The 22,647-nt window shown below is 45.0% G+C and overlaps 1 protein-coding gene across 6 annotated transcripts in view; it reads right to left on the bottom strand.

Moving 5' to 3' along the window:
- The window catches only part of PPP2R5E (protein phosphatase 2 regulatory subunit B'epsilon), a 174,172-nt gene that overhangs the window by 133,539 nt on the left and 17,986 nt on the right, over positions 1–22,647 (bottom strand). Inside the window, exon 1 of one of the 6 annotated variants that reach the window (XM_054449805.2) lies at positions 4,349–4,442. The exons of 4 other annotated variants lie outside the window; for them this stretch is intronic. The gene's annotated coding sequence lies outside the window, so the exon portion shown is untranslated. Of the gene's footprint in view, positions 1–4,348; positions 4,443–22,647 lie in introns of those variants that run through there. One more of the 6 variants, XM_054449806.2, reaches the window with a different exon arrangement.

A 22,647-nucleotide genomic window follows, 5' to 3' on the forward strand; every position in this document is an offset into this window, starting at 1 on the left:
GAAAAAATCCCAATCAGTATGCCTCCCTGCCCCAAAATATGCTTTACTAAGAAGGGCAGAGCCCTGGTTTTAAAAGCAAAGCAAAGCAAAACAAAAACTCTTTCAAGTTCTGATTAAGCATGCAGTACCAAAATCACATGCCAGTGTCCTCTGAGTGCGAAATTTGAATACATCACTTCATTATTCAGAAATGAAATAGATTAAAAGAGCTAGGGAATATGAGAAGTTTTGAATCACTCTCTAAACTACTTCCAAATTTTTCTTCGCAATCAAGAATCAGGCACAGGTATGGATTATTTCCACCATAACACCTGAGTAGCCACTTGCCCAAGACCTGTACGTATTGTATAGATTATAAATTTCAAAGTTCCAAATACCTCTCACATTTTCTTGGCAAGCAAAACTTTTCTTGGCAATCAAAAAAAAAGCAAAAACAAAAACAAAAAAACCCATCTAAGAAGTCAATTGGCCAGGCACAGTGGCTCACACCTGTAATCCCAGCACTTTGGGAGGCCAAGGCAGGAGGATCACTTCAGGTCAGGAGTTCAAGACCAGCCTGGCAAACATGGCAAAACCCCATCTCTACTAAAAATACAAATATTAGTCAGGCGTGGTGGCTCACGCCTATAGTCCCAGCTACTTGGGAGGCTGAGGCAGGAAAATGGCTTGAACCTAGGAGGCGGAGGTTGCAGTGAGCTGAGATCTCACCACTGTACTCCAGCCTTGGCGACAGAGTGAGACTCCACCTCAAAAAAAAAAAAAAAAAAAAAGAGGAAAAAGAAGTCAATCAAGTACTGCTTGAGAAACTATTTACTCATTGTATTAGATGTGTGGGGGAATGAAATACAAAAAATAAGGCTTACAGTCTAACTGGGGAGAGAAAACCTACACCCATGAAAAGCAATGGCCTGTAGAATGCAAGCGCCTTACACGTCTTAGTCACCCTTTACCCCCAGGGCATAGCATAAAATATGTGTTCAATAAACACTGTATAAAAAAATGCTGTCTTGGTCATCTTTGTCACTCCAGCATCTAGCCAAGTTCCTAATGCAATGTTTGCTGAATGAATGAATGATACCATGCTGTTCACATAAATATGTCTTGCATGACTTAGGTTAAGAAGATGGGGATCATTAAGGACTAAAGTAATCAAGAAAGATTTCATGGGGAAGACAAAGTTTTGAGTCATGAAATCTTAGAGCTGAAAGAAATCTTAAAGTATTACTAAGACCGGCCAGGCATGGTGGCTCATGTCTGTAATCCCAGTACTTTGGGAGGCCGAGACAGGCAGATCATTTGAGGTCAGGAGTTCCAGACCAGCCTGGCCAACATGGTGAAACCCTGCCTCTAATAAAAATACAAAAATTAGCCAGACATGCTTGCTTGAACCCCGGCAGCCGAGGCTGCAATAACCCAAGATCATGCCACTGCACTCCAGCCTGGAGGAAAGAGTGAGACTCTGTCAAATAAATAAATAAATACTAAGACCATCTAATCTGGTAGCTCCAAAAGAAGTTTCCAAAGATGCCAAAAGCAGCTTTACACCTCTAAGGTTAAGAAGATAATTAACCTTGGTAATGACCACTTTAAAATTGAAGAAATCCACATAAACACTGTGGTTATTATGATACATTAATAATGACAACCTGCTCACACACTGAACACTTCGCCATTCACTCTGCTCTCCCCACCCCTTCCCCACACTAAGAAGCCCATGCAAGGAGGCTGAGTTCTTCAAGCTCATCTGCCTCCAAGCAGTCCTTGATAAAGTATGGACTGCAAGCTGGAGAATCACAGCCTTCTGCACACACTCTACAATCTGAATCTAAGCTGGTTCATAAAAACTGAAGACCAACAATCTGGACCAGCTGCAACCCCTCTTTCACTTGACAGAGTTCCACAGAGAAATCCATGCATTCACTCAGGCAACATTCAGTGACCGTCACATACTACCCTACTACTCACACCAGGAACTCAGTTAGGAACATAGTAGATATGGCACCTGCCTCCCAAGGTATCATTGGGTGAGGGAGAAAATACTACAAATAAATTACAAAGCAATGTGGGGAGTATTATAATCAATATGAAAAAAATATATACACCCTAGGTATCCAAGAGACAAAATGACAACGTTGTGTAAAGTCAGGCAAGGCTTTCAATAAAAGGTAGTGTTTCTTTCATTCATTCTTTGACAAATATTTTCTGAGCATGTAAATATTTGCATGCTTCAAAGGGTACCATCAAGAAAAGGCAACCCACTGAATGGGAGAAAATATTTGCAAATCATATATTTGATAAGGGACTTATACCCAGAACATAAAAAGAATTCTTCACCTTAATAACAAAAAAGATAGGCTGGGCACAGTGGCTCAAGCCTGTAATCCCAGCACTTTGGGAGGCCAAGGTGGGTGGATCACAAGGTCTAGAGATTTAGACCATCCTGGCTAACACGCTGAAACCCCATCTCTACTAAAAATACAAAAAAATTAGCCAGGCATGGTGGCGGGCGCCTGTAGTCCCAGCTACTCAGGAGGCTGAGGCAGGAGAATGGCGTGAACCCGGGAGGCAGAGCTTGCAGTGAGCCGAGATTGCGCCACTGCACTCCAGCCTGGGCAACAGAGCAAGACTCCGTCTCAAAAAAGAAAAAAGTAATAATAATAATAACAAAAAGATAATCCAAAAGTAGGCAAAGGATGTGAATAGACATTTCTCCAAAGAAGATACACAAATGGCCAGTAAGAACATGCAAAGATGTTCAACATCATCAGCCATCCAGGAAATGCAAATCACACCCAATAAGATGACTATCATCAAAAAGAGAGAAAATAACACGTGTTGGCAAAGATGTAGAGAAATTAAATCCCTCATACCTTCCTAGTGGGGATGTAAAATGGTGGAGCTGCTGTGGAAAACAGTTTGGCAATATCTCAGAAAGTTAAAACAGAGTTACCAAATGACCCAGCAATCCCACTCCCAGGTATAATATTTACCCAAGGTAACTGAAAGTATGTCCACTAAAATTGTACATGAATGTTCATAACAGCATTATCCATAATAGCCAAAAAGCAGAAACAACCCAAATGTTCATCAACTGATAAACGGATTTTTAAAATGTGGCACAATGCAATGTTATTCAGCCACAAAAAGGAATGAAGTGCTGACACATGCGACAACATGGAGGAACCTTGAAAATCTGGCCTCAAGTGATCCCCCGCCTCAGCCTCCCAAAGTGCTGAGGTTACAGGTGTGAGCCACGGCGCCCGGCCTGGGACAAGAGTATTAAATGCACCCATTACTTCCTGTCCCAGGCGACTGCTGCAGGGGGCACAGGGGAGGATCTCAGTAGCCTGGGTAAGTAGTGAGCACTAAAGGACCATCAGTGGGCCTTCAAAAACTCACAAGTTGCCTTACAGAAAGGATTTGGGGCCTTAAAGGCCTAGAAGCAGCAATGAGGGAATACCAACTGCCTACCTGCTGTGAGTACGAGGCCCCTTCTAAAGACCTCTGTCTTTCCTGGCATCCAACTACCCTAACTGTTAATTACCTTGCTCCTGGATTAATCTCAGAAGGGCAGTGTGGGTTCCTTTTAGAAGCCATGAGATAAACATGGCACTTCTCCCTTGGTACAATTAACTTTACTAAAAACACCAATGTTTAGAATGAAAAGAAACAAATACATTATGAAATGCAAAAATCTCCGAATTTTTAAAGTAAAAAAAAAAACAAGACTTCAAAATAACTGCAGCAAGGGTAATTCTCTTTTTTTTTTTTTTTTTGAGACAGAGTCTTGTTCTGTCGCCCAGGCTGGAGTACAGTGGTGTAATCTCAGCTCACTGCAAGCTCCACCTCCCAGGTTCACACCATTCTCCTGCCTCAGCCTCCCAAGTAGCTGGGACTACAGGCGCCCGCCACCACTCGGCCAACTTTTTGTATTTTTTAGTAGAGAAGGGGTTTCACCATGTTAGCCAGGATGGTCTCCATCTCCTGACCTTGTGATCCGCCCACCTTGGCCTCCCAAAGTGCTGGGATTACAGGCGTGAGCCACCGCAACCGGCCCCAGCAAGGGTAATTCTCTTATGCCTAGGGGCACTTGATTAGATAAGTCTGAGAAGCCTGACCCTAGGGATTTATCATAAACCCACAGAACTCTTTTCTTCTGGAGCCTCAGTTTGTATGATTCCCCTTTGTAGAGATCCAGCTTGAGTGGCACCTAATGCCTTTGGGATCCAATGTAATAGCCTGATCCAAGCCCATAAACCCTCACTCCACCCTCCTTCCCACCCCCACACACACTTCTACACACACGAGTGTTCTCTTCCAGCCCCTGCAGCTCTCAGGCCCCCATTACCAAGTGTGTGCTCTTCCCTCCTCGCACACCTCACACACCTCTTTGGAGCCACTGTGCACACAAATGCTTTCCTCTCTAGACCATGCGGCTCACTTGTTTACCCCAATGCTATGGCAACCCCCTCCCTCTGCCTGTCACTCTTTGTTCTGTCACTCTCACAAAACAACTGCATATATTGGCTAGTTTCATAGGGACCACAATGGCACATAAAACTGTGTCCTAGGTGCCCATTTAAGCCCTTCTGGTATCATTTTCCTGAATTCTTCAGAAAATATGCCTTCTATATATACTAGCTAACATTTCCTGAGCATCTACAATAAGCCTTTTCCATGTATCACTGCACTGAATCCTTACAACTCTAAGGTATGAACTCTCTCAATATTCCCCTTTTTACCACCAAGGAAACTGAGGCATAGAGAGGTTAAATAACTTATCTAAGATCACTCCAATAGTAAACAGCAAAACTGGACTGAAGTCCTAGCTTGTCTTCCCCAAAAGGGGATGTTCTTAACCCTTTCTTTCATAAGAAGCCAGAGTCCAGAAGAGCCCCACAATCCCGACTGTCATTATCAGCACCCTTGTTCCACTAAATATTTAAAGCTCTCTCTTGCTTTGCTTTCCAGCTTTCTAATTCAACCAGCTTTTGGGCAGCAAAACATAAATTTCCACTTCTGGAATGGGAGACATCTCCAGTGAAAGTTACCTTAAGGTCCAGAAGAAGCCAGGCAGAGAAATCACATGTCTCAGCTTTTCCACTGTAAAATTTCTATTTTATACTTGAAGAATGTGATTCTAATCAAGTACAAGTTAATCTGCACCTGAACATCTTCAGGTCCATTAATATAAAAATCAGTAACTTTTTCAAATCAAAGGTTTCAAGAAATTAGATTTATCTAGTTCTTTAGCCTTCAAAGTCTGAGTCAAGTAACTCTTACACAGACTTTGCTGCTTAAAATCCTTCACTTCTTCTCTAGGCCTGTGTAGACTGCAAATATTTCCATTACAGTTGCTTATGGGACTCATACCCCAGTTGTATCTTAGTCTATGACATGAGCTACAATTTAAAAATCATACAATTACCTTTATTTTAAAATATTCCTTTTTTTTTTTTTTTTTTTTGAAACAGGGTCTTGCTCCATCACCCAGGCTGGAGTGCAGTGGCGTGATCTCGGCTCACTGCAACTTCTGCCTCCAGGTTCAAGCGATTCTCGTGCCTTGGCCTCCCGAGTAGCTGGGATTACAGATGTGCACGACCACACCCAGCTAATTTTTGTATTTTTAGTAGAGACGGGGTTTTGCCATGTTGGCCAGGCTGGTTTCGAACTCCTGACCTCAAGTGATCCACCCGCCTTGGCCTCCCAAAGTGCTGGGATTACAGGCCTCGTGAGTCGCTGTGCCAGGCCTAATTTTAAATATTCTGTGCATCAGATATTTCACTAAACCAGACTGCCCTTCCTCCTACTCATTCCCATCTCATCTCATTATTCCAAATGTTAGAGGTTTGACTATATGTTACAAACACACACCTGCAAATGGAGTCAATGCCTGTGGACTAACAGAATCCATATTCAAAGCCTGAGAATCAGCTATGGGAAAGCCATCTGAGAGACAAATTATACTTGAAGGACAGCAACTCTGTCCCTGAGTTAGCTAACGCTCAGCAGAAGTCTGGCCCACTGGGACCTGAGCAATTTGGTACGTAGATCTGAGTATAAAAAGGTTTGGGAGCTTGCAGGAATTTCAAGAGTACACAAAGAAGGCATCAACACCACTACCTGAGCATCCATGGCTAAGTAAAAAGGGTTCGCTCCATGCGCCACCCTCTTCAAAAAAAAAAACACATGAATATTCATATTTATGTAAACCATAAGCATACAATGATTATATATTTAAATCCATGAAGATGGGTATTTATAAAGAAAAATGACCACAAAGTCATCAAATTAAAATTTTGTTGGCAAAAGGGGATAGGATGAAACTTTCCTTAAATATCACAACACCGGTCCAGCTGAGCATCAACGAATAGGAGGAAATCAGCTGCCTCTAGCACAGCAACAATGGGACACAGACCTCACCTCACTTCTAGGGAAGAGCCACCACTAAGACCAGGTGATGAATGTCACTGGACAGTGATTCTGCTGAGGCTTAGGTGGCATACACCCTGCACTAGGCACTGTTCTAGGCATTGGGGATAAACAGCAAACAAAATACTCAAGGTCACTGCCCCCATGGAGCATGCAGTCTAACTGGAGGGGATAGAAAATAAACAATTGTCAGGTAGTGATAAGTGCTAAGGAGTAAAATACAGCAAGCCAGAGACTGGTAAGCAAGAATGTTATTTTATGTAGTGTATCACTGACAGCCTCTCTGAGAAGGTGACATATAAACAGAGACCTTAAAGAAGTAAAGGAAGGAGACACGTTGAGTATCTGGTAGAGAAAACCACAAATGCAAAGCCCTATGGCCTGTTAGTGTGTTTGAGAAACAGCAAGGAGGGAGTGTGGCTGAGAGCAGTGAGTTAAGATGAGGTCAAAGAAAGAGCCACATCATGTAAAGTTTTGTAGCCTCAGAAAGTAATTTAAATTTTACTCTGAATGAAATGAGAAGCCAGTGGAAGGTTTTGAACAGAGGAGTGACATAATCTGACTTCTGTTTTTAAAAGCTTGCTCTGGCTGCTGTGTAGAACACAGGGGAAAAGGTGGAAGCAGCAGGAAACCTGTTGGGGGGCAAAAGATGATAGTGGTTTGGACTAGGAGGTAGCAAAGGAAGCAGAGAAGATAGTGAGAAGTGGCTGGATTCTAGACATATTTCAAAATAAAGACAATATCCATTGAACCAAGGTGGGAAGTCCCAAGTACATTTATGGCAGATTGCAGAAATGGCCACAAATTCTTTCCCTCCTTGTGTTCACGCCACTGCAGTATAATTTTATAGCTCCTCCCACAAAGAGGCAGAGTCTTTCTCCATCCTTGGAATTTTAGCTGGCCTTGTAACTCACTTTGGCCAGTGGGACAATAGCAAACATGATGCAAACAGAGATTTGAAAAGTTCTTAAGCATTTGCATTCGCCCTCTCTTACTGCTTCAGAGAACCCCATAAGCCACCACGTGGAGAAGCCCAGGCTTTAGAGAACCCCATAAGCCACCATGTGGAGAAGCCCAGGCTAACCGGCTGGATGATGAGACTCACAAAGCCCAGGCGTCCCTGTAACCCTGGCCAACCATCACAGATGTGAGACTATCCATCTGACGGGACGTTCATGAGTGAGCCCAGAGGAGAAGAGAACCGCCACATAGCTGAGCCCAGCTTAAATTGCCAAACCACAAAATGGTGAACTAAATAAATGCCTGTTGTTTTAAGCCACCAAGTTTTGGAGTGGTTTGTTAAGCAGCAAAAGCTGATTCAAAATCTATTTATCCCCCAAATCCAATGCAAGCCACCTAACAGCATTATACAAAAGGCAAAATTTCAATTCTAAAGTAAACTGACATAGAATGGGTATGGTGTTGATGAGCTGATTAGAAAAGGAAAGAGCACAAGTCATAAATCACCGTGCAGCTCATTAAAATGTGGTACGATAGAGAGCTGAGTTCTCTGTGCAAAAAATTACCAAGATAAGAATCTCGGCCGGGTGTGGTGGCTCACGTCTGTAATCCCAGCACTTTGGGAGGCCAAGGTGGGTGGATCACACGACGTTAGGAGTTTGAGACCAGCCTGGCCAACATGGTGAAACCCCATCTCTACTAAGATACAAAAAATTAGCCGGGCGTGGTGGCACACCCCTGTGATCCCAGCTACTCAGGAGGCTGAGACAGGAGAATCGCCTGAACCTGGAAGGCAGAGGTTGCAGTGAGCTGAGATTGTGCCACTGCACTCCAGCCTGGACGATAGAGCGAGACTCTGTCATTAAAAAAAAAAAAAAAAAAAAGAATCTCAGAACACTGAAAATAAAAGATTTCACACCAATACAATTTATCTTTTCAATGTCCCACACACCATTTTTGAAAATTACTAAGTACTTTACCCTCCTGCCAAACATCAAAAATAATATGCTCTTTCAAGATCATCTAGATAGAGGAACGGTTACGCTATTTCCTTATAGAAAAGAAACCAAGCTGCACTTCTCTTCCTTAGCAGATACAGATAGCTGGGTAGATAGATGATGGGTGGATGGAAGGATAGAAGGACAAACATACATACCACAAATAATACTTAAGAGTAAAAGCATTTATGCTGTATTGAAAGTCTCTGGTAGACTCTGTAAGTGATCATACAAAGGCTTAATGTGATGATCACCAATGTTCATAGATATCATTTTTCTTCTCAGTAGTTGTTACTTTCTATTAATTGGAAAGGCAGATTTGAGACACATAACTACCCTTCTGTTTTTAATTAATTTTTTTAATGTTAAGATAGAAAGTGAAACCTTCCATTCCTATTTCCCAAAGATGACCAGTGTTAAGTTTCCTCGTATCTCCTTCTAGGCCATTTCTCTTTTCCAAATTAATTGTTGTTACTTATGATAACTAATGTAATATAAAAAATAAAAAATTTTTAAAAACAAAGTTAATTGTCACATACTATAATTTTGAAAACTAAAACATATCTTCCAAGCTACCCCTATAAATTAAGTAGAATCCTCCCTACCTATAAATGTTCTGTCACAAGCTTTCCAAACTCTGTAAAAACCTAACATTGGTATTATATATTGAGTTTTAAACAACTAGTATCAAGATGGCTTGATTTCTGAAACATCTCATCACCTATCACCAAAGAGAACAGCAGCAGTGGAAAACCCCGCTCTCCACTCCCCTGCCCCCCCACCAAGAAAACAACAACAACAACAACAACAACAAAACCCAGCAATTTAATAGCTGGGGGGAAAAATTACCTTTTTTGGAACTGAAACAGAAACTGTTTGGATGGTTAAATGAAACCACTCACTAGAGTTTATAGGCCTAGTTTATATTTGACATGTGGAAATGAGTCTTCAGGAAGAAAGAAAATTCCTGAAGATGGATCCTGATTATCTCTGTTTCTGAAGATACACTCACCAAAGAAAGGCCTCTCAGGATCATACACTGGTGTATTCAAAATACACACTGCATCGCCTTCAAGTAAAAAGGACAAAGATAGACTAAGTCTTATCAAATTATGCCCAGCAAAATGAAGAGCTTGGAAAATGAGGTTCCAGTAAAAGAAAATCTCCCCTCAAATACTGTATGATCTTTCAAAAATATGAACCACTCACTAAGTGTGCATCTCATGTTACATAAAACTTTAGAAAACCACATCAAATCCTGTTACCTCTTAATTATACACACTAATGAAGGGCTAAAAACATGGAGAACCTAAAATGCACTTCCTGCATATTAAAAAAAAAAAAAAAGAACCAATTATAGAGGTTGGGAGGCAGGGGATAGAGGTGGGGAGGGGTTCCTGCAACAACAAACAGAAATTTTCCTTTCTAATTGTTTACTTAAAGCTAGAATTAAAATAAGCTTTTTATATTTCCTGAACACACATCGAACAAAAATAAAGAGAGCCTGGGAGTCCATCTGAGTGGAAGGGAAACTACACAGAAGACCAGAGGAGGAACTTATATAGCACTTATCTTTCATTAATTGTGATGAGCCAGAACTGGGGCCTCTGAGCTGATATGAATCCCTATAAGGCAACAGGGGCCAGGGTAAGAGAAAGGACTAGAATATCACACTCTCTCCCGCAGCTCACTCTTCCACTTGCACATCCCCCAGACACAAAGGTACCATGCTCTTTAGGTCCTGGGCTCCAGCCCAGTGTTTTCTATGGCATATTTCAAGGAGAGCTGCAAAGTGCCAGGTTAATGCCAGCAGCAATTCTTGTGAACCAGCAAATGTCTGTCCAGTCTAAGCCCCAGATATGACAGGAAACTGAGTTTGTTTTATTGTCAAGTCTGCACCAAAGTCACTTAATGTTTGTATACTATTTCCGCTCTCCAAATCGAATCAAATAAATACTACCCAATAAATTTAGACCCCACTAAATCTTTATATCTGAATATCATCATATTTATTCATTCAATAAACACTTATTCCACACCTCCTACATGCCAGACACTGCCAGCTCTCAGTCACAACTGAAAAGATGGATGATAAAACCAGAAAAGGAACCTTACGCCCAGAGTCTTTCAAAGCATTTGGCCACCTATGATACTCATGGGTCTTCCACAGACTATGCTCTGTCCAAAGCAACACCTTGCCTGCTAACCAGAGCAAGCCATAATCATAAATCTCTACCTTTAAAGCTATGTTCAGTTTATTACACTACATTACACAAAAACTCTCTTCATTCAAAAAAAAAGAGAGAGAAACTCTCTAGAAGAATATTTAAGATGCAAACCAGAAAAGAAAAAATAATGAGTAAGAAGCGATACTATAGTAAGAATCAGCACTGTTTTAAATACACGAAGAATTCCTGTGAGTCTCCTGCCTCGGCCTGCGGAGTGCCCAGGATTGCAGGCGCGCGCCGCCATGCTGGACTGGTTTTTGTATTTTTGGTTGAGACGCGGTGTCGCCGTGTTCACGGGGGCTGGTCTCCAGCTCCTGGCCCCGAGTGATCTGCCCGCCTGGGCCTCCTGAGGTGCTGGGATGCAGATGGCGTCTCGCTCACTCAATGCTCAATGTTGCCCAGGCTGGAGTGCAGTGGCGTGATCTCCCCTGGCTAAACCCTCCACCTCCCAGCCGCCTGCCTTGGCCTCCCAAAGTGCTAAGATTACAGCCTCCGCCCCGCCGCCACCCCTTCTAGGAAGTGAGGAGCGTCTCTGCCTGGCCGCCCATAGTCTGGGATGTGAGGAGCCCCTCTGCCCGGCCGCCCCGTCTGGGAAGTGAGGAGCGCCTCTACCCGGCCGCCCCGTCTGGGAAGTGAGGGGCGCCTCTGCCCGGCCGCCCCGTCTGGGAAGTGAGGGGCGCCCTGCCCGGCCGCCCCGTCTGGGAGGTGAGGGGCGCCTCTGCCCGGCCGCCCCGTCTGGGAGGTGAGGGGCGCCTCTGCCCGGCCGCCCAGCGTCTGGGAAGTGAGGAGCGCCTCTGCCCGGCCGCCCCATCTGGGAAGTGAGGAGCACCTCTGCCCGGCCGCCACCCCGTCTGGGAGGAAGTGAGGAGCACCTCTGCCCGGCCACCCCGTCTGGGAGGTGAGGAGCACCTCTGTCTGGCCGCCACCCCGTCTGGGAGGAAGTGAGGAGTGCCTCTGCCCGGCCACCCCATCTGGGAAGTGAGGAGCACCTCTGCCTGGCCGCCCCGTCTGGGAGGTGAGGAGCACCTCTGCCTGGCCGCCACCCCGTCTGGGAGGAAGTGAGGAGTGCCTCTGCCCGGCCACCCCATCTGGGAAGTGAGGAGCACCTCTGCCCAGCGGCCCCTTCTGGGAAGTGAGGAGCGCCTCTGCCCGGCTGCCCCGTCTGGGAGAGAGGAGCGCCTCTGCCCGGCCGCCACCCCGTCTGGGAGGAAGTGAGGAGCACCTCTGCCCGGCCACCCCGTCTGGGAGGTGAGGAGCACCTCTGCCTGGCCGCCACCCCGTCTGGGAGGAAGTGAGGAGTGCCTCTGCCCGGCCACCCCATCTGGGAAGTGAGGAGCACCTCTGCCCAGCGGCCCCTTCTGGGAAGTGAGGAGCGCCTCTGCCCGGCTGCCCCGTCTGGGAGAGAGGAGCGCCTCTGCCCGGCCGCCACCCCGTCTGGGAGGAAGTGAGGAGCACCTCTGTCCGGCCGCCCCATCTGGGAAGTGAGGAGCGCCCCTGCCCGGCCGCCCCTTCTGGGAAGTGAGGAGCGCCCCTGCCCGGCCGCCCGGTCTGGGAGGTGAGGAGCGCCTCTGCCCGGACGCCTCGTCTGGGAGGTGAGGAGCACCTCTGCCCGGCGCCACCCCGTCTGGGAGGAAGTGAGGAGCGCCTCTGCCCGGCTGCCCCGTCTGGAAGGTGAGGAGCGCCTCTGCCTGGCCGCCACCCCGTCTGGGAGGAAGTGAGGAGCGACGGCCACCCCATCTGGGAAGTGAGGAGGGCCTCTACCTGGCCGCCCCGTCTGGGAAGTGAGGAGCGCCTCTGCCCGGCCGCCCCGTCTGGGAGGTGAGGAGCGCCTCTGCCCGGCCGCCCCGTCTGGGAGGTGAGGAGCACCTCTGCCCGGCCGCGCCATCTGGGAGGTGAGGAGCGCCTCTGCCCGGCCGCCACCCCGTCTGGGAGGAAGTGAAGAGCGCCTCTGCCCGGCTGCCCCGTCTGGGAGGTGAGGAGCGCCACTGCCTGGCCGCCACCCCGTCTGGGAGGAAGTGAGGAGAGCCTCTGCCCGGCCACCCCATCTGGGAAGTTAGGAGCGCCTCTACCTGGCCGCCCCGTCTGGGAAGTGAGGAGCGCTTCTGCCGGTCGCCCCCTCTGGGAGGTGAGGAGCACCTCTGCCCGGCCGCCACCCCGTCTGGAAGGAAGTGAGGAGCACCTCTGCCCAGCTGCCCCATCTGGGAAGTGAGGAGCGCCTCTGCTCGGCTGCCCCTTCTGGGAAGTGAGGAGCGCCTCTGCCCGGCCGCCCCGTCTGGGAGGTGAGGAGCCCCTCTGCCCGGCTGCCCCGTCTGGGAGGTGAGGAGCGCCTCTGCCCGGCCGCCCATCGTCTGGGAGGTGAGGAGTACCTCTGCCCGGCCACCCCGTCTGGGAAGTGAGGAGCACCTCTGCCTGGCTGCCACCCCGTCTGGGAGGAAGTGAGGAGCGTCTCTACCCGGCCGCCCCGTCTGGGAAGTGAGGAGCGCCTCTGCCCCGCCACCCCATCTGGGAAGTGAGGAGCGCCTCTGCCCGGCCACCCTCTCTGGGAAGTGAAGAGCACCTCTGCCTGGCCGCCCTGTCTAGGAGGTGTACCCAACAGCTCCAAAGAGACAGCGACCATGGAGATCGGGCCATGAGGACGATGGCGGGTTTTTTTGAAAAGAAAAGGGGGAAATGTGGGGAAAAGAAAGAGAGATCAGATTGTTACTTTGTCTGTGTAGAAAGAAGTAGGCATAGGAGACTCCATTTTGTTCTGCACTAGGAGAAATTCTTCTGCCTTGGGATGCTGTTGATCTATGGCCTTGCCCCCAGCCCCGTGCTCTCTGAAACATGTGCTGTGTCAACTCAGGGTTAAACAGATTAAGGGCGGTGCAAGATGTGCTTTGTTAAATAGATGCTTGAAGGCAGCATGCTCTTTAAGAGTCATCACCACTCCCTAATCTCAAGTACCCAGGGACACAAACACTGCAGAAGGCCGCAGGGACCTCTGCCTAGGAAAACCAGAGACCTTTGTTCATGTGTTTATCTGCTGACCTTCTCTCCACCATTATCCTATGACCCTGCCATATCCCCCTCTCCGAGAAACACCCAAGAATGATCAATAAATACTTAATAAAAAAAAAAAAAAAAGAATTCCTTTCCTGCCTGAAAGGAGGGTTTCCCTCAGCAGGTACTCTAAGCATTGAAGATGAGGGGGGCACTATCCTAGAGTGCAAGAATGCAATCGTAAATGGACATGGAATATTGACCATTTCCCTGACCTCGAAGATGGAAATATCATGACAACTGTCAATTACCAAGCGCCTATCATGTGTTAGCTGCTACTCTAGGCATTTCACATATATCACCTCTAAAATGAATCCTGCAAGGTAGACGATATTATCACCACTTTACAGATAAGCAAACAGAGGCTGTGAGGTCATCTGTCCAAAGTCACCCAGCTTACAAGGAAAATTGACTAGAATTCTAAGATTTCTGCCTAGCTCCCAAACCTATCCCTCTTTTCATAACTCTACCCTGCTGAACATGCAATATCTCTGTGTCTTTATCTTCAGTCTCCCTAGCTTCCCATGCCACTTCTGTGTTTCTGACCTGGCGATACCTCTGTACAACCCTAAGCAAGCCCACCTGCAAAACTACTTAGAGAGGGGAAAACAGAAGAAAAAAATAAATGTCAAAAATGTTAACAGATGGGAGAAAATAAACAACTATACAGGACACTATCTCAAGCTTCAATAAAGTTGAAGTCAAACAGTATACACAACTGAAATACCCTCCTCTGATTGAAGCTTTCGCTTCAGAGTCTTTGAGAATTATTCAAATTATTTAGAATAAAAAGTAAGAACTTGAGGTAGAATAGAAACTTCAGCATCTACCAAGTCAAGAAGATAACTTGGAAAACAATTCTGATTGACATTCCAATTCAATCACACTTACTGAATTCTGCACTGTCAGTGATTTCTTGGAGCCTTGGTTTCCCTCATTATATACCTACTTCAAATACACATAATGTTGTTTTTGTGAACATTATCATTCACAGACACTTTTTTTTTTTTTTTTTTTTGAGTCAGAGTCTCACTCTGTAGCCCAGGCTGGTGTGATCTTGGCTCACTGCAACCTCCGCCTCCCGGATTCAAACAATTCTCCTGCCTCGGCCTCCCAAGTAGCTGGGATTACAGGCGCCTGCCACCACGCCTGGCTAATTTTTGTATTTTTAGTAGAAATGGGGTTTCAGCATGTTGGCCAGGCTGGTCTCAAACTCCTGACTTCATGATCCACCTGCCTTGGCCTCCCAAAGTGCTGGGATTACAGGTGTGAGCCACTGTACCCAGTCATAGCCACTTATTTTTATTTTTTTTTTACTTTTTTTTTTTTTTTTTGAGACAGAGTCTTGCTCTGTCGCCCAGGCTGGAGTGCAGTGGCGCAATCTTGGCTCACTGCAAGCTCCGCCTCCTAGGTTCACGCCATCCTCCTGCCTCAGCCTCCCAAGTAGCTGGGACTATAGGCGCCCGCCACCACGCCTGGCTAGTTTTTTGTATTTTTAGTAGAGACGGGGTTTCACCATGTTAGCCAGGATGGTCTCGATCTCCTGACCTCCTGATCCGCCCGCCTCAGCCTCCCAAAGTGCTGGGATTACAGGCGTAAGCCACCACGCCCGGCAAAGCCACTTATTTTATTTAAATTACTTATGAAAGGAAAATTCCACAAGGGTGAATACATTTTCTTATCTCAACAGAAACTGAAGACATGTCAATGACGACCCTCATTATCTTGAGATAAGAATGAGAAATGAGTGTTTTGGGCATTGTAATAACCACAACTTCCCATGAGGAAGAAAAAGAAAAAATCTAAGAATAAAGACTAAATACAGGTTTCATTGCTAATCAAAATTGCATGCGTACAACAAATCCATAATTTCAGTTCATAAAAATAGCTTTAAGTAAAAGTTCACAGATGAAGAAAAAATGTTTAACACAACATGGAATTCATATTCTAAGCCACCTGCTGCAAAGATACTTTTACAAAACTCCTAGCAACTTCTTTGGATTTTGTTTAGAAGACTTTTCAATGCTCCCACTGAATGAAAGGTGCTAGGTTAATAGCTATTTTCTATCTGTCCACGTATCATCAGCCCATTTCCTACATGTGGCAAACACCACCAATCCCGATGTTTCACAGCCAAGATACTAAGATCATCACACACGTCCAATTCCCCAATCTCCAACCTCCCCATCTCAACACACACCAGCTGGGAAGACAGGTGAACACAATGCTTTCACATCTGTCATAGAGCAAAGCAGCTCACGTTTGGCTAGGCTAATCCTTCGGTTCAGTAATGTACTAACTTTGACAGCTTCCAAATGTTACTTCACTCAAAAATTCTTTCTGAATGCTTTTTAGAGCTCAATAGCAAACCTAATATATAATATATAGTGATATATTGTTTTGCTTAAACAATTTAGTCTGTGGATGAACTAAATAGATTTTTAAAAACAAACACTCACTTCCCTAAACGTAGCATACAAAGAGATCAACTTTACAGGATCCACTTGAAACCCAAGTCTTATGACTCAAAAAATATGTATTATTTAAGAGGCAGAGAACTGGTCAACTATCCTCGCATCTGTGGGCACAAATGAGTATCAATTGTTAACTATGACACCCTGAGGTGGTGAAATTATTCTGTTATGACAGTACATAATTATTACCAGCCTTGCTTAAAAAATAAAATAAAATAAAAATAGGATACCCTCCTAGTCAAGAAATGTAGATGTAGTGCCCTACATTAACACACAAATGAAAAAGAATATTCCATTAAGTAAAACTGTGAAGAAACATAATTTCACCAAGAATATTTTGATATTAAATATAGATTCGGGCCCACAGGAATGCACACTGTCTGACTAGCCATGAAATGACTAAAAACACTTGGAAATTCATTAACCTTTAGGTACAAGAGTGATCATTTAAGCACTGACTATCAAAAGCCCCAAACTCTATAGTCCTTTATTTATTTTGTTAGACGCTACCAGGTCAGAGTCTGACATAATCATGGATGATGCTTTCTTCCTTACGTAAACCATCACAAATCCAGTTCCGCTTCAAGCACTGGTACTGAAAAGCACTCACTCCACTCAATTTTCACCACCCACAAAATGCAGTGCAGATAATTCTCAATAATTTAAATTATAATAGCTCAGGAAAATTTAAAATTAGCAAGTGACAAGGAGGTGGATTCAATTTTTAACTTCATTCAATTTGTCAAATTTGAAATACTTTCAATTATTTATTTTTCCAGTCTTCACAGTAGCCATAACACCACCAATGTTAATTGCTTCGCCTAACTGCGGTTTTACTGTTGCTTGCATTCTCATTTAATGAACTTCAGTTGGTACTGACGATAATTCTAGATCTAATCTTCTAAACTTCTATTCTCTTAATGAATTAAATCTATTGCATTATGTTCCCCACTATTCCAAGCAGTAGTTCATAAAATAGGGAATTAAAACACATGAAAACTTAAGATTGTGTACTTTAATAACACAGTGGCATCCATAGAACGTATAGCTGAGCCTACAGATAGATTTTATTTTATTAATTTTATTTTTTAGAGACAGGGTCTCACTCTGTCACCCAGGCTGTGTTGCAGTGATGGAATCACAGCTCACTGCAGCCTCGAACTCCTGACCTTAAGCAATTCTCCTGCCTCAGTCTCCCAAAGCACTGGGATTATAGGCATAAGCCAACATTCCTGTCCCAGATTTTTTTTTTGTTTATTTATTGGTCTCACTCTATCACCCAGTCTGGAGTGCAGTGGTGCAATCATGGCTAACTGCAGCCTCAAACTCCTGTGCTCAAGGGATCCTCCTGCCTTAGCCTCTGGAGCAGCTGGGACTACAGGCACACATCACTATGCCAGGCTAATTTTTTTTTTTCTTCTGTAGAGACAGGGGTCTCACTCTGCTGCCCAGGTTGGTCTCAAGCTCCTGGCCTCAAGAGATCCTCCCGTCTCAGCCTCCCAAATCACTGCAATTACAGGGGTGAGCCACAGTGCCCACACAGATTTTATTTACAGTTTTTTTTAAGAGACTTGATGTTTTTGTTGTTGTACATTTCATTTTTATGGTCTAAAAGTAAATTAGCAATATTTTTAAAAGGCAAGCAATGAAGTGACTTGTTTTCATGGAAACCACAATATCATAAAATACAATAAGCACAATGTTACCATGACAAGAGAACTTTTTAAAATTCCAACTCCAACAATAAGACTACCTCAAAGTAATCTTCCATCATAATGCTATTATAAATCATCACATGGAAAAATAAAAGTATAATATAAGAATATGCAGGCTGCTCTGCCTACAGAGTAGCCATTCTTTTATTCCTTTACTTTCTTAATAAACTTGCTTTCACTTAAAAAAATAAAATAAAATAAAATAAAAGAGGCCGGGCGCAGTGGCTCATGCCTGTAATCCCAACACTTTGGGAGGCCAAGACGGGCAGATCACCTCAGGTCGGGAGTTCGAGACCAGCCTAACATGGAGAAACCCCATCTCTACTAAAAATACAAAATTAGCCGAGTGTGGTGGTGGGCGCCTGTAGTCCCAGCTACTCGGGAGGCTGAGGCAGGAGAATCGCTTGAACCTGGGAGGCAGAGGTTGCAGTGAGCCAAGATCGCGCCATTGCACTCCAGCCTGGGCACCAAGAGTGAGACTCTGTCTCAAAAAAAAAGAAAAAATACGTAAACATGAGGGGAAAATATTATTCCTTATGACTGGGTAGGGGATCTAGAGGTGATTTATATATTCTGTGGTTGTATATTTGAGGGTGTACAAATGTTCCTGGGATCAAGGACAAACTCTTTTTTTTTCTTGAGACAGAGTCTTGTTCTGTCACCCAGGCTGGAGTGCAGTGGTACGATCTCTGCTCAATTGCTCAATGCAACCTCTGCCTCCCAGGTTCAAGTGATTCTCCCCCCGAGTAGTTGGGATTACAGGCACACACCACCATGCCCAGCTAATTTTTTTTTTTTTTTTTTTTTTTTTTTTGTATTTTTAGTAGAGACAGGGTTTCACTGTGTTGGCCAGGGAGGTCTCGAACTCCTGACCTCAGGTGATCCACCCACCTCAGCCTCTCAAAGTGCTGGGATGACAGGCATGAGCCACCACGCCTGGCCTAAGGACAAACTCTCTTCTTTTTTTTTTTTTTTGAGACAGAGTTGCTCTGTTGCCCAGGCTGGAGTGCAGCGACCCGATCTCGGCTCACTGCAACTTCCGCTTCCTGGATTCAAGTGATTCTCCTGCCTCGGCCTCCCAAGTAGCTGGGATTACAGGCATGTGCCACCATGTCCGGCTAATTTTTGTATTTTTAGAGATGAGGTTTCACCATGTTGGTCAGGCTGGTGTCGAACTCCTGACCTCGTGATCCGCCCGCCTCAGCCCCCCAAAGTGCTGGGATTACAGGTGTGAGCCACCACGCCTAACTCCTACAGACAAACTCTTAATTCAGCCTTGAGGATTTGGCCCCAGAAAACCTTAATAGCCCATCCAGTCTCTGATCTCCAGCTACAACAGTCTTTTGAGAAGAACCTTATCTTTTTTTTTTTTTTTTTTTTGAGACGGAGTCTCGCTCTGTCGCCCAGGCTGGAGTGCAGTGGCTCAATCTCGGCTCACTGCAAGCTCCGCCTCCCAGGTTCACGCCATTCTCCCGCCTCAGCCTCTGGAGTAGCTGGGACTACAGGCGCCCACCACCACGCCCGGCTAATTTTTTGCATTTTTAGTAGAGATGGGGTTTCACCATGCTAGCCAGGATGGTCTCAATCTCCTGACCTCATGATCTGCCTGCCTCAGTCTCCCAAAGTGCTGGGATTACAGGTGTGAGCCACCACGCCCGGCCGAGAAGAACCTTATCAACCTACCCACCCTGTCTTCTTCTCTCAGCATAATCACTTCCTCTGAGAAACCTTCCCTGAATGGCCACCCTACTTCTCCAAAAGCACTTGCCATTGCTGGAATTCTATCTTTGTCTGTTCAGGTAATTAATATCTATCTCTCCAAATATCAGAGACCAATCCTGTTATGCTCATCACTGTATTCCCAGAATAGTGTCTGGTGTATCATATGGCTCAACAGAAATGTGTTGAATGAATGAATAGATGGACTGAATAGCATAGCCCACTGTAACAATCATAAAAATGAGAATTTAAGGCCCTTGGAGGAGACTGAGTTAGGCAGGTCCTAGGCAGACTCCTTTCATAGCTGTTTGCTTCATATATGTTTAGAAAAACACATGCGTGGCCAGGTGCAGTGGCTCACGTCTGTAATCCCAGCACTTTGGGAGGCCAAGGCAGGCGGATCACGCGGTCAGCAGATCGAGACGATCCTGGCTAACACGGTGAAACCCCGTCTCTACTAAAAATTAAAAAAAAAAAAAAAAAAAATTAGCCGGGCATGGTAGCGGGCGCCTGTGGTTCCAGCTGCTCGAGAGGCTGAGACAGGAGAATGGCGTGAACCAGGGACACAGAGCTTGCAGTGAGCCAAGATCGCGCCACTGCACTCCAGCCTGGGTGACAGAGCAAGACACTGTCTCAAAAAAAAAAAAAAGAAAAAGAAAAACACATGCATATAATTTATTTTATTCAAATCTTGCCATAATTCAAGAATATGAATACAGTCTACCACTCCTAAGCCCAAGAGTATCTAAAGCATATACCATTTCTAGAACATCTCACTAAACCAGTACAGTTAAAATAAATTCCAGTTACTTGAACTGCCTTTTAAAATGTTAAGACATAAATCTAAATATAATACAATATAACTCTATTCAACATAAGTTTCAGAACTTCATCTAAACTGTTTTTCATTAAAATGTCTTTAAACTTTCTTAAAGTGAAATGAGCATTATTTCTAGATGATGGGTTACTATTAAAAACACCAGTTAGTTGGCCGGGTGCAGTGGCTCATGCCTGTAATCCCAGCACTTTGGGAGGTGGAGGCGGGCAGACTACGAGGTCAGGAGTTCAAGACCAACCTGACCAACATGGAGAAATCCTGTCTCTACTAAAAATACAAAAATTAGCCAGGCGTGGTGGCACATGCCGGTAATCCCATTCAGGAGGCTGAGGCAGGAGAATCGCTTGAACCCAGGAGGCAGAGGTTGTAGTGAGCTGAGATCACACCACTGCACTCCAGTCTGGTGAATAGAGCAAGACTCAGTCTCAAAAAAATAAAAAAAAACCCAGTTAGTTGTATCAGTTGTAGGTGGAGTTGGAGAGACAAGTGCAGATGGATGTATAGAACACCTCACAGAACAGGGAATACTGAAACTTCCTTCTACTTTAAAAAGTCCCCTGTGTCAATCTGCCTTCCAGTCCTTTTGATTTTTGCTCACAAACTGGGGGAAAACACCAGTCCTTCTGATGCATGCCTATCTTCCTGAAAAATTAATTTGATGAGATAAAGATCAAAAGTAGTCTTCTTACCCTCAAAAAAACTCTTCACCTTTGCTATAAATATTCTTGCATTCAAAATACTCATTCAATCAAAAAGAGTGTTGTGTGCTTATAATGTGTAAGGCACACAACAGCTGTGATTCCTACACTGCTAGTAGAAGACAGCCCTTAGGAGCCTGAACCTACTCTGAATTCTCACTATATTTCCTCATAAGATATGGTGGAGGAGTATGCCCTACTATTGCCAGATATTGTTTCCTGGGGGCACTTCAGTAAAAGGTTAATTCAAGTCTATATCTCCCTTATTAGAAGACAGTACTTTTCCTGAAATGGTGCCAAGTCTCAATTGGCTACATGTTCTTTTTAATGTTTTAACATTTTGCTTTGAACAGTGTTCCAGGCACAAGCAGCCCTGAATTAATTAAATTAAAATTTAACGTCACTGTGAGACAAAAGTCTTTCATGGTGCCTACATAACGGATGAACTTTTGCCAGATTGCTTCTCTCACAACACTGCATATTCTGAAACAAGACCCAGGTCCACAGGGCTGACTTCAAGAAAGATCAATGGCAAACAGAAAGATGAGGGAACGCATATTTATTAAGCAGCCAACCACTATTCAGGCAGTTTACCCACAATGCCTCACTTACTCCTCACAACCACCCTGGGCAGCATGAATCTCGTTTTACCAAAAGGGAAAATGAAGTTCCAAAGATGTTTAAATAACTCACCTCAGTTCATAAAGCTAGGATTATCACCTAGACTTCAACCCAGACCCTTTCCTACAATAAGTGAGTTCCCCAAAGATGGAGGGATGAGTGTTTAAGGACACCGCAGCCAGAATGCTACCAGTTTACCGAACCGTTCCTTACTATTCCATGACTGACATGACTGACATGCCTTCACCAGGACACAGCATGAGTTGCACAGGGGCCCATGGAAGCGTCTTGTGCCCAGCTTCCCAGCCTGGCCAGCCTTCTTGAGGAGCCCAGAGCCCACGGCCTGCCACACCTCTCCCCATCATCACCCACAGTGCTGCTGCAGGCCTGGCTGCTCCCCTCATTCTTCTCTTCTCTGCTTTGCTTTCTCACCACCTTCAGTCTCCTCGTAATTTTTAGAGTACTTGCAAAAACATCTTAGTAAATCACCCCAGCACAGTATGACCAAGATTGCGGTTAGCTGTTCTCACCTGCACACATTTATGACTAACGGCCACAACAAGGAAGTTACCAGCTTTAGAGCCAGACCGGCCTAGGGTCCCACCCCTGGCTCTCTCTGCACGAGTGGGCAAGTTACTTTGCCCTCAGTTAAAAGCAAACATCGCTTGTTCTTGGTATTGGGTGTGCGGCTTAAATGAGACGCCATGTGGTACATTGCCTGGCACACCGAAAAACCAACAGACATCTCTTCTTCACTGATTGTTAACCTATTTCTTTACCAGCAGAAACAACCTGACTTTCTCCTCCCAAATTCTCCCAGGTCCACAGCCATTCCAGAAAAATGTTTCTTTACAGGCACACTCAATTTTATCACTGGTATTCCTATTCACCCCGCTTAATTTTTCAAATGATGAAGATCAAA

The sequence above is a fragment of the Pongo pygmaeus genome, chromosome 15, assembly GCF_028885625.2.
Source record: "Pongo pygmaeus isolate AG05252 chromosome 15, NHGRI_mPonPyg2-v2.0_pri, whole genome shotgun sequence".
NCBI lineage: Eukaryota > Metazoa > Chordata > Mammalia > Primates > Hominidae > Pongo > Pongo pygmaeus.